Source organism: Equus asinus, chromosome 11 (assembly GCF_041296235.1).
Source record: "Equus asinus isolate D_3611 breed Donkey chromosome 11, EquAss-T2T_v2, whole genome shotgun sequence".
Lineage (NCBI taxonomy): Eukaryota > Metazoa > Chordata > Mammalia > Perissodactyla > Equidae > Equus > Equus asinus.
Window position 1 is genome coordinate 39254997 of NC_091800.1, and position 12658 is coordinate 39267654.

Genomic DNA, 12658 nt, shown 5'->3' on the forward strand with positions numbered 1-12658 from the left:
TCAACACTTCCAATTCTGGTCTACAAATTTTTACACTATTTGCTTCTCTTTTTTACTATCTTTTGTATTTGTAGTTATAGTCCTTGCTGTATTCTCAATATTATTTTTTTCTTTATTAATCTTTTCAGAAATTTATCTAATTAACTTATCTTTATAAAAGAGCCACATTTAGGCTTCTAAAAATTCTTAAGTCATTTTTTCCTTCATTTATTCCTTTATTTCCCCCCTATTTTCTCTAGGATTATATAACTTCTTAAGTCAGATGCTTATCTTGTTAATTTTCAGTCTTTCTAATTTTTTAACATAAGCACTTAGGGTGTAAATTTCTTTATGCTAGTATTACTGTGTCCCGCAAATTCTGATGTGGAGTATTTTCAATATTCTTCAGGTCTAATTTTTTCCTATGATTTCTTCCTTGACAGATGAGAATTTTTTTAAAATTTTCAAATTAGAGGTTTTAAATATTTATCCTTTTTTAATTTCTAACTTCATGTTATTGTGGTCAATGAATGAAGCTGAAACTTAGAAATTTATCAGTTTCCTGGATTTCTTTCATGGCCTCTAGTACGTGATTAATTTGATAAGAGTTCCACTTGTAATTGGGAAGAATGTATATTCTTTAATTATTGAGCTGGATTCTATGTATATTAACCGAATCAAGTCTGTTAATTGAATTATTTAAAGCTCCCATGTCTTTAACAATATTTTTCTGCTTGACATCAATAAGTTAGAGAACTTTGTTGAAGTTTTGGAATATAATGCTAAATCTGTCAACTTATTTCTAGAGTTTATCAATTTTTACTTGTTTATTTTGGTGCTATGTTATTATGTACATGCACATTTTTTAATTGTATCTATCTGGTGAGTTAAACTTTTTATCATGGTGAAGTAATATTCCCTTAAGTTTGTTTTAACTGTTATTAAAATAGTTTTCCTCTTTCTTTTGATTAATATTTGTCTTGTATTTCATTACCTGTTCTGTTACTTCAAACTTTTCCATATCCTTGGGTTATAGATATATTTCAAACAGCCCAAGGCTAGATTTTTTTTATCCAATCTTACAGTCTTTTAAATTTTTTGTGATTTATAAAATATTTGTTTCTACTACCTTACATTGTTCCTTCTATATTTTTTGCCTTTATCTATGCTCATTTTTTTCTTTGTATGTCTTTCTTGGTCCATTTCTCCCCCTATGGTTTGGGATCTATCCTTCTACTCGTTATCATTGTAATTTCATCACACAAACTAACAACTTAACAAGGCCTAACATTCACTCATATCTTTACCTCCCTTCCTCCATTTTGAACAAAACAGAGAACAGAAAACACCTGAAATGCAAACATCTCTTCCAATTTATATAACAGTGCTGTCCAATAGTTAAGCTCTGTCTCCCCTTTTCTACAAAACAATCTACACAGTGTTTTATTGTATACTTTGTTTCTTTACATTTAGTTTCATGGTAGGTATGCTTGCTTGTCTTGCAAACATTTTTTTTGAAAGAATAATTACTGCTTCATTAGATACATCCTTTAGAGCAGGGATCAGCAAACTACAATCCTTGGACTGGACGGTCATCTATTTTTGTAAGTAAAGTTTTATTGGAACATAGCCACACCCATTCATTTACATCCCGTGTAAGGCTGCTTTTGCACTGGTACAGCAGAGCTCAGTAGCTGCAACAGAGACTATATGGTCCACAAATATTTACCATCTGGCCAGTTAAAAAGTTAGCTAATCCTTGCTTTAGAAGATTCTTTAACAGAGGGATGTTCATGGAAAACATTATCATTATCTGTCTAGATGCAAATAGTTTAATTTTTGTCCTTCTTCTAAAAAGACCTCTTGCTGAGTATCCCAAATTGGAAGAAGAGTTTTTTTTCCTCAACATTTGAAGATACCTTTCTTCTGGCTTACATTTTGCTGACGAGACGTCACCTTTACCCAACTGTAATTGCACTGGTGGTCCTATCTTTTCTCTTCGGCTGCTTTTAAGATTTTGCCTTTAGTGTTCTATAGTTTCACTACAACATTTTTTCAAGTAAATTTTATTTAATCTGGTTTGGTATAGCTTGTATTTCCTGTTCTGTGGAATCTTGATCTGGAAAATTCTCAGCCATCAGTTCGAATATTGTCTTGCTTTCATTCTTTTGAGTCTATCCTTCTGAGACTTAGATAATACTAGTAGGTCTTCTCATTCTGTCCTCCATGGTTTTTTTTTTTTCCCATTCATGATCTTTATTTTTTTTTAATTGCAGTAACATTAGATTCTAACATTATATAGCTTTCAGATTACATCATAATATATTTTGAATTCTGTGTAGATTACATCATGTTCACCACCCCAAAACTAATTATAGTCCATCCCCTCATATGTGAGCTTAATCACCCTTTTTGCCCTCCCCCCTCCTCCTTTCCTCTATGGTAACCACCAATCCAATCTCCGTTGCTATGTGTTTGTTTGTCGTTGTTTTTATCTTCTACTTATGAGTGAGATCATACGGTATTTGACTTTCACCCTCTGACTCATTTCACTTCTCATAATACCTTCAAGGTCCATCCATGTTGTCACAAATGGCAGGATTTCATCCTTTCTTATGGCTGAGTAGCATTCCATTGTGTATATATACCACATCTTCTTTATCCATCCATCCCTTCATGGGCACCTAGGCTGCTTCCAAGTCTTGGCTATTGTAAATAATGCTGCAATGAACATAGGGGTGCATATATCTTTATGCATTTGTGTTTTCAAGATCTTTGGGATAAATAGTGAGCAGTGAGATGACTGGATCATATGGTAGATATATTTTTAATCTTCTGAGGATACTCCATACTGCTTTCCATAGTGGCTGCACCAGTTTACACTCCCACTAGCAGTGTACAAGAGTTCCTTAACAAGTCTTTTATACTTCTAATCATACCATCTCTCTGGATTGCATTCTGGAAAATTTCTTTAGATCTATTTTCAATTCACCATTTCTTTCTTCAGCTGAGTATAATCCGCTCTTTAGTCCATTTAATGTTTAATTTCGACCACCATGCTTGCACTTCCTTAAGTTCTGTTTGGTTCTTTTTCAAATCTGCTTGGGCATCTTTGGTAGTCTCCTGTTTCTCTCTCTCTCTTTAATCTCATCTGTTAATTCCTTTAACATTTCACATATTGTTATTCCATATCTGGAGTCTTGGGGGTTTCTATCTGTTGTTTTGGTTTTCTTCCTGATTATTTCACTACCCCAACCCCTTGTTTTTTTATGTGTTTGTTGACTGGGGTTAAGTGCTCTTATTTGATTAAACCTAATTTGCAAGAATCTTAAGGACCTAAATTGTAATGGCAACCTGCACAGAGCCTTGAATTTGCTTCTGTAAATAATCAGGGATCATTTCTAACCTAGATAAATTTAATTTGCTTTTGTCCTAGGCTCGTCTTTTTCAGTGTGCTCACCCTGCATTAAGCCCTGGTCTTGTTCTTGGCATCCCAGGGCAAGCCTAGCTTTCCCCTTTGTGTACCTACACTCAACACACAAGTCTCAGCTTTGTTCTTTTCTCTTTAACCCTTTTTGCCCTTGGAGACTCCCCTAACTTCTCACAACACAGCCATGTTTTAAAATAGTTTGTTGTATTGTGGTGGGATGAATCTTTCGGAGCCCCCACTACCATACTGTGATAAGCAAAGTCCTCAAAAGTGTGTTCTTGTAGACGACTGACCAACACTTAGATCTTTATTTCTTACGTACTTTGTATAATGTGGCAGTTCTTATACACTATATATTTTTCTGGGTACCTTATACATGTGTGTTTTAGGATCCAAAGGTGAACAATTTAACATTGGACAGCCATATAAAATCAGTCCTGGGTAGGCACTCAAAAAAAGTTTGTTAAATTGACAATCAAGAATGTCTTCAAAATACAATATTTCACTACTTTCAGAAACTATTTTTTAAAAAATCGATCTGAGCTTATCACTGCATCTTAGAAAGACAGTATAATGGTTAGAAGGAGGAAACCTGGAGTCATATTATCTTTGTTTGAATTTCCATCTGGCACTAAATAGCTGTGTGACTTGTATCTTTACAAGTCCTCTTCTGTGAAATGGGCAAAATAGTACCTACTTTATGAGAATGTTGTAAGAATTAAATGAATTTAATAAGGTAAATGGCTTACAGAAGTGCCTGGCACATAGTGAGCCCTATATAAATGTTAGTAATTATTAATATTACTTTCATTATTACTAATTTATAATATTATTCTCAGTATTACAATATCATTAGTCAAGTGCGTCACACAATTATTTATCCAGCAATGAATCAAGGAAGACCCATTTTCTAGTTTACATCAATTACATATGTGTCTATTATATTGGATGAGTGCCAATTATCATAGTTCCTATGAGAATATAAGTGCATTCCATTCAGAGATGTTGGAATGTGATTGTATATTGAGTTGACAGGAAGTACCATTAAAGCATGCATCCAACACAGCTTAGATTACTTGGCAGGGAAGGTATAGAGGTGAATTAAATATGGAAGGCAAGGTGTAATCTTGACCACAAGTCTGGGTATTTACTTTTACAGATTTAATTTACGTGTATACATAGAAACACTGATTTTAATAATTCTAAATCTAATATGCTTTATAAGATTTTATTCTAGAAATGAAAGTTAGCATCCTGTGTTTTTCTCCTCAAGTAGTGCTTGCACTTGAAATTAGACATTCCTGATAAATTAACTTAAAACATTGCCCAGTCTTACAATTAATAGTTGTTTTGTTTTTTCCCCAAAAGCAAAATTTAAAAAGATCAATGTGCATATTACTCCTCTCCCAAAAAACCTTAAGAAATAGACTATATTCCAAATAGGCCTACTTGACAAATACATTAGTCTTATTTTATGCTCTAAGATAATATTGTAATAAAATATAAAAATGAGAGTATAAAACAGAAGTAGACTTCCATAGAGCCTGACTTTTTGATTGTACTTCATCTCTATTTCTAAGTCTTAGCCTATTTAAATAGTTTCATCTACCCAACTAAACATTTTTCAACATGTGTTAATAGCCTGTATATTTTCGTAACTTAGAAAACTAGTGGAGATTTTGTTATATGGAAAAAAAAAAAGTTGAAAAGCTTATAAATGTCTTTTCAGTTTTATTTCTTTCAACATTAATGAATATTTAATGTATGTAAGCCAGGGGTCTCTTTAGTACAGTTTTCACTAAACTCGGAAATCTTTTCTTGTTGCCTAAAGTACTCAATTTTTGTCTCAAGTTGCCAAAATGAGATTAGACAAACTGAATTTAAATCTGCATGCTTTCCAGAGGGATGGGTGTTAGGTACCATGAAAACACAGACTAATTTCCTCAAAGTAAACCACCACGAAAGAGTCCAACACATCCCCACTAAATGCTTTGCTAGGAGTTCACCCAACCTTGAGAAGAGTCGATGCTCAACCACACTAAGGGACTGCTCTCTAGAAATTCCTGATGACTACATTTTCAGGAAGGAATGGAAAATATTTTAACTTAAAAACACTTAAAAATGCATCCTGTACATATTCCTTTACTGGAACACGAAAGAAAATAATATTTTTATGATTAATACTTGTCAAAAAAGTCTTTAAGAATATAAAACGTATGTGATCTACCTGTCAGTTTTCGATCAAGATTACTTTCTTTTATTACTAAATATAAAATTCCCCTCCAGGTGCAAAAAATAAACGATGGGCTATAACTACCTCATGGAAAAGAAGTTTATTCTTAGAAACCCCAATCTGCAAGGATTACACAGTAGATGCTTTAGAAAGGAATCCAGAATGACAGTAAAAATTAATCAAATTAATTTCTCTGGTATTACGAAATCCAATAAAAAAATGCTATCAATGAGAACAGGAGAGCATGACATACTATACACTGGTACAAACAATTCATCCCCTTAACATTCAATATGAGGTGTTTTTAGTTGAACCATTTCTTAGTTATTAGTCGTTATTATTAGTTATTGTCAATTAGTTGAATTAGTTATGACCGTGAAACATATGAAAATGGAAAACTATCCTTTGAGAATGTCCCAAAGGATGTGCAGGGGCTGATGATTAAACTGTTTCAGGTTCAAGTTGCTCTTTATTGTAAAGTCAGACTCAGGTGAAACAACAAATTACTTACTAGCCCACCAGATATTAACATGGCTGACCCTTCATTAACTTTGCAATGAGTCTGTTTGCAACTCCTTCAAACATTTGGCAAAATTCTCAAATAAATGAGATATTTCAATCTATTCATCAACTTGTTTAATAAACTATATAATGTTCTTTTTTTTTTTTAAAGATTGGCAACAGTTGTTAGCTCAGGTGCCAATCTTCTTCTTTTTTTTTTCTGCTTTTTCTCCCCAAATCCCCCCAGTATATAGTTGTATATTCTAGTTGTGGGTCCTTCTAGTTCTGGCACGTGGGATGCTGCTTCAGCGTGGCCTGATGAGTGGTGCCATGTCTGTCCCCAGGATCCGAACCAGCGAAAACCCTGGTTGCCAAAGCAGAGCTTGCGGATTTAACCACTCGGCCATCGGCCTGGCCACAAAATGTTCATTTTTAAGGTTTTCCCAAAGCAGGACATGATTTTCCATTAATTTTCTTTCTCTCTCCCAATTGTGAAGCTAAATAAGGACACAGCTTGGCCCACAATGACAGCCAGGAAGAACTGTGCTTAAAGGTAGGCTTAGTGATAGGGCAGCATTTTTTTGAGCTACTGCTAGTCATCTCTTCAAGGAAAACACCCAACTCAAACCTGACAAAATTCCACATGAACCTGATAATGTTTAAAACACAATATAAAGAGTAGCCTTTAGCTAATAGTGTCTTCTCTCTTTCTCTTGCTCAGAATGTGGAGAGACCAGTATATCCAATGTACAAAGAATATGCCATTTTATTCATTTTTTGTTTGTGATATCCTAGTTTAGTGCTGCCTTTTCAATTACACAGGTTCATATACTTATTGCTATGTGTTCGTTATTTAGTTGATTTCTTTTCCCTCCATTATCAATCATTGATCTTATTATATTAGAATAATCCAGTCTTTACCTTTTGCTATATTATTTCAGTGAACAAACAAAATACTTAAAATGCAAAAGGGAAATATAAATCACCAGACATTTAATCACACAGAACCTGTCAGTCAAACGCATTTAGTATCCCACTGAGCAATGCATAGTAAGAATAAATCTTATCAGTAAAGAGAAAAATGAAGCCAATTAGTCTAGGTGTGTTTTTATTGTGAAAAGCCTAAAGAATAAAGATTAGAAGAACCTATCAGGATTAATTTTCAAGTTTGCAAACCCAAAATATTTAGCACCTAGAATTGATGTAATTCCTTAAAGAAAGAGATACTAAAGGATAAGAAGAAAACAAGATCCTATAGTTAGAATAGTTACGTTGCTCTAGGTTTCGAGCTTTTATCTCCAAGTATGATCTCAAAATAACAAGGGTGCCAGTGAAGATGATTTTCAAGTCATAAGCTCACCAAAATAAGCAAGGCTAGAAGATATTTCCTATTATAATTACATAAGCTGGCTCAACATCCAGCCATAGGACTTTTACAGGATTTTCTTTTCTCTGATAACATATGAGTCAATCTACAAGATATAAGAAACACACCAAAAATACTTAGCACCTTGGAATTTCTGTTGGTCACCGAGATGGTCTATATAGTAGCAATCAGAAATGACATTTAGAGTTGACAAGCATCAAATTTTTATAATTTAAATGGTTTGGCAAAATGAATTTTGTTCTGGCTGTCCTCTGTATGAAAAATATTTTACACTAAAAATATCCTTTCATTGGATGATTTCATTTTTGTTTGGTAAATCAGTACTTTAATAAATTGTATTTCATCAACACATGCAGGAAGATTAAATGACATAATTGATTTTATATTTATTCACTACACAGTGTATTTTAATTGCAGGAACCAAAATTCAACTTGAAGTCTGAAAATAGCTGAATGACAAATCCTTAAATGGATGAAACATAACTCTAACAAAATTGTAGAAATAATCTAAAGACACAACTATCAATGAAATATAGGTAGCTATTTATTTAGTTCAAAGTATTCTATAGGAAAGCATAAAATTAAAAAGGGATAAAATACTTAAAATATCAATCTTTTTATAACGAGATGGGAAAGGTGAAAGTTACTATACTTTTATTCTTTGTAGATAGCTAACTTGTTTTGAGGCTATAGGTACATTATGTCATTTGATCTTCAAAATGTAATCTTCCTAAGACACACATGCTGTTATTAATAGGAAACTGAGGCTCAGTAAGGTTAAATGACTCTCCAATGTCAGAGCCTGCACTCAACCACTGCTGTCTTCCCAACAGTGAGGCGGACAGCAAATCATCACTATTAAAAACAAACACACAAATAAAGAGAATGAAGCTTATTGCAGGCAGAATTCATAAACCACTTAAGGTTTGAAGAAATCAGACAAAATCCTTTCTCTTTGTCATCACATAGTTCAGATGGGAGGCAAATCTGTGGGAAATAAAGTTTAGGGAGGAACAGACTAGATTTTATGGATTAGAAAATAAAAACTTCAAAGTTCAGCACTTTCATATATATGTAAACCCAGTGTACAAAAAAAGAAAAAAAGAGACAATACAAGGCTCCCCACTTTCTGTGTGCACAACAGTAATCCCTTTTAAGGCAGATTGCTTTCTATTGCCCTTGAAATCCTAACCCTAAAGCAAGGTATCCAAATATGCAGTCTTAGAAACTACTTATAAAGGATGTCTAGTTCCTTTTCAGTACTTTAAAATCCCAACAGAAAAGGCTCATGTGCTTAGAAAAAAGCTACACAAACCCCAAAGCCTGACTTCTTTAAGTGTAGTCACATCAATTCTATATGGGAACATATGAAATTGTCAACTCAGAGGGTCTACACAGCAATTACGTATTTCCAATTAAAACAGAAAACATATTCTTAATAAGTATAATTTGGCAGAAAAATTGTTTTCAAACATGGTATCTAGAAAGGGACAAATAACAAAGGAGTGCAGAATGTGGAAGTACTTCTCTAAGATGAGATGTTAAGCAAAACAAATGAGGTGTCAGACGAAAGTTGCCTAAGGAGTTCGGAGTGTCGCTGCACGGTGCTAATAATTCTTGTTAAAGAAACAGAACAGCAAAAGAACTTTCAATGATCAGGATAAGAAATGAGATTGCTAAAGAAGAAACCATGTTAATTCAGGCTTTGGTGAGTAAAAGCAGTTTGAGCAAAATTCTCTAATATGAGTATGAATGGGAAGCTGGACCAGGACAGACTATGTTTCAAGCCCACAGTGACCAAAGAGAGACACGAGAACTGGATTTAAACTCAAAGGACAAACATGGACATACTACAGCTGTTGAATAAGGTAAAGGGGGATAGGGAGGTCCTAGCAAGATTCAAGAAAAATTCCATAATGAGCTCAATTTATCCTCTAGAATTCTGCATATCTCTATGAAAAACAGGTACATTGACAATGGCGTGTAACAATGAATCTAAAACCAGCCACAAGTGGAAAACGATGATTATTGTTATACAACACTATAAGACTAAAGGCATGAGCTTCATCTGGTGAAGCTTGATGCCTGGTAGGCCACCAATTTACTCAGCCTGTAGTGCGAGGTCAAACATTTCCACCTAGTACCTCCAATTTGACCTTCAAGCTTTGTGCGAGTCCTATAGGAAATAAAAATCTATCATAGAGAGGTGCTGACTCTCTACCCCTTGCTTTAACCCTCACCCTGGCCACAAGCCTTTACATTAATAGGTCTCTAATTTTAAAGGAGAGCATTTTATGTTTGAAACAGAACCAGATCTGCAAACATTCTTCTATCTTGAGCTCATCAATGTAAATAGAAAGTTATTCTACCAAGGAGTAAGGAAATAAAGTAGGTCTTGTGCTGATCTCCTCTAAGTTACCAAAAACATTCTTAAAAAACTACATTTTGACTTTTCTTAAAAACTCTCTGGGCAGCAGTGCACTTGAAAATGTTTAAAAAAAAAAAAAAAGGACAGGTTTTATAGTCAGGCAAGCCTCCATTCAAATCCTCACCCCTATCAATTCTGAAGTGACTCTGCAAAGGCACTGAGTTTCCCAACCCCGCAGCCACCTCATGGGTACCATTCTGTACCTCACAAAAACTCTGTGAAGACTAAGTGAGATGACACATGTAAAGCATCGAGTACAGGGTCTCAGCAACTCAATCAGTGGCAACTGGTTTTGGTTTTGTCCTGTTGAAGATGGTGATAAAAATAAAGCTAAATAAAATTACAGTATAAACGTAATCTCTATTTCTTGGAAGTTGATCATAGTTCCAAATAGAAACCATCCCCAACAAGCATACTTTCTAGATTGTTAAAACAACAACAAATTAATTCCCAGTTGAGAATCCCTAACTAGAAAAGGGGTGAGTTAAATTGCTGTTACAACGAACAGCTGTTCCTCAGAGGAGGCTACAAGATCATGAAACTTTTCCCTCTTGGCCTACATGGCTTGAGGTAGCAGAGTGAACAGATGTTCCTTCTTTAGTTATTGGAAAAAGGCTCTGAGAGAGAGACAGAGAGAAGGAAAAAAAAAAAAGAACCTGAACAGTTATATCTATGCAAATTAGTTGTGAGATCCTAGTAACACTAGTGAGAGATTGTATAAGTTAGTCAAAGGTATAGTAAACGGCTTTGAATAAAAGTGAGCCACTCTTTAACTGCTTAAGTTTAAATTCTAGGGCAATCCTAAAACACAAATATTTTTAGATAAATTATGTACAAACTAAATTACTATTAAAAATAAAAGTAGCCACATTTTTTATTTTGGGGGAGTTAAGTTTCAAGTTAGTCCTGTTAGTCCTATTAATCGTAATTCCTACATTTAATAGGCATCAATACAGTTCAGCCACATATGGCACAGACTCTGCAGCCAGACTCCCTGGGTTAGAATCTCAGTTCAGCCACTTGCCAGCTGTGTAACAATGGACAAGTCACAATTTCTGTAAGCCTCAGTTTCCTCATCTGTAAAACAGGAATAGCCATAGTACACATACCACATCTGGTGGTGGTTGTAAGGATTAAATGAATGAATGCAGCACTTGGCCCTTGGTTGGCAGCATCTGTGTTAGAGAATGTCACTCATTGTAGATGGGAACATCTGTTACTAGATAAAGTGAAGTCTGGGCAGAGATCAGAAGGCTAAGCACAATAATTTACCCAGGCAAAATATGGAAGGAGTGCTCCAGGCATAGGGAACAGCAAGTAGAGTGGCCTGAACTTGAGAGAAAACATTCCATGGAAAACTGCCATAGTGGGGGGCAGGTGGAGAATGAAGACAGTGGTTCCAGCTCCTTACGTGTGAGACAAAATGGACCTCCAATTTACAGTAAAATTTGCTGCTCATTCATGACCAGGAATCATGAATGCCAGTGCACGAAGTAACAAGGTAAATATATTTTAACAGTATTTCTTAAAAAGAAAATATGTATTTTTGCCCATTGTATTAGTGTGGCTTTCCAGAACAGACCTTCGACACATTAAAGTTTCCTATCTGTCACTAATATTTTCATACTGACTCACTGAAGTTAACCTGGTTTCCAGAGTTGAATAGTATGGAATTAAATAGCAAACTAAGAGGTGAACGAAAATTGTTCACCATAAATCACGTATTTAGCATCAACTACCTAGCTTAGCCCAAGGCCCAGATTTACAAAGACACCTTTATCAGGCAGGGTATTCCAAGGGCTTAGAGGCGATCTCCTGAGATCCAGTCAAGGGTCAGTACTTTCTTTGAAATGTTCAGGATTTCAGTACCTCAGGCCCATGGAGTTAACTTTTTACCACATAACAATCTATCAAGCAACTACCACGTGACACGAGCTGTGATAAATACTTAATACATATTATCTCATTTAATACTTAAACACTCTTATGAGAAAGGACTTAACATCCCCTTTAACAAATATGGAAACTGAGGCTCAGGAAGGTTAAATAGTTTTTATAGTCACATAACTAGTGTGGAATCCATACTTAGATGGCAAAGTCTTTGCTACTTCCACGAAGCCATGTTGCCTCATAAAACATTATAAAAATTAAAATATACATCACACATATAGGCACACAATAAATGTATTTAATAATCAAATTCATTTCTGGTAGTGAAAAAATAATTTAAAGAATCACTTTGAATTTGTGGAGGAAATCACCAGAGCTGTGAGTAAATGTGTATTTATTGCAGACTAGCTTCCCTTCAAAATATTCAGTTTTGGGGGCCAGCCCCCTGGCTGAGTGGTTAAGTTTGCGAGCTCTGCTTCAGCAGCCCAGGATTTCACCAGTTCAGATCCTGGGCGTGGACCTATCACTGCTCATCAAGCCATGCTGAGGTGGTGTCCCACATAGCACAACTAGAAGGACCTACAACTAGAATATACAACTACGTACTGTGCGGCTTTGGGGAGAAGAAGAAGAAAAAAAAAGATTAGCAACAGATGTTAGCTCAGGTGCCAATCTTAAGAAAAAAAAAAATACTGAGTTTTTATTAAAAGGTTATCTAATCATAACCAAGAGATTGTAACCAAGTCCAATAAATTCAGCAAGAAAAGTTTTCCTGAGAGTTAAAAGAACGAGCTCTAAATTCAACCTTCC

The 12658-nt window shown here is 34.8% G+C and overlaps 1 protein-coding gene across 1 annotated transcript in view; it reads right to left on the bottom strand.

The window, feature by feature from the left end:
- DIAPH3 (diaphanous related formin 3) overlaps positions 1-12658 on the bottom strand; it is a 489528-nt gene that overhangs the window by 157794 nt on the left and 319076 nt on the right. The gene's annotated exons all lie outside the window — the stretch shown is intronic.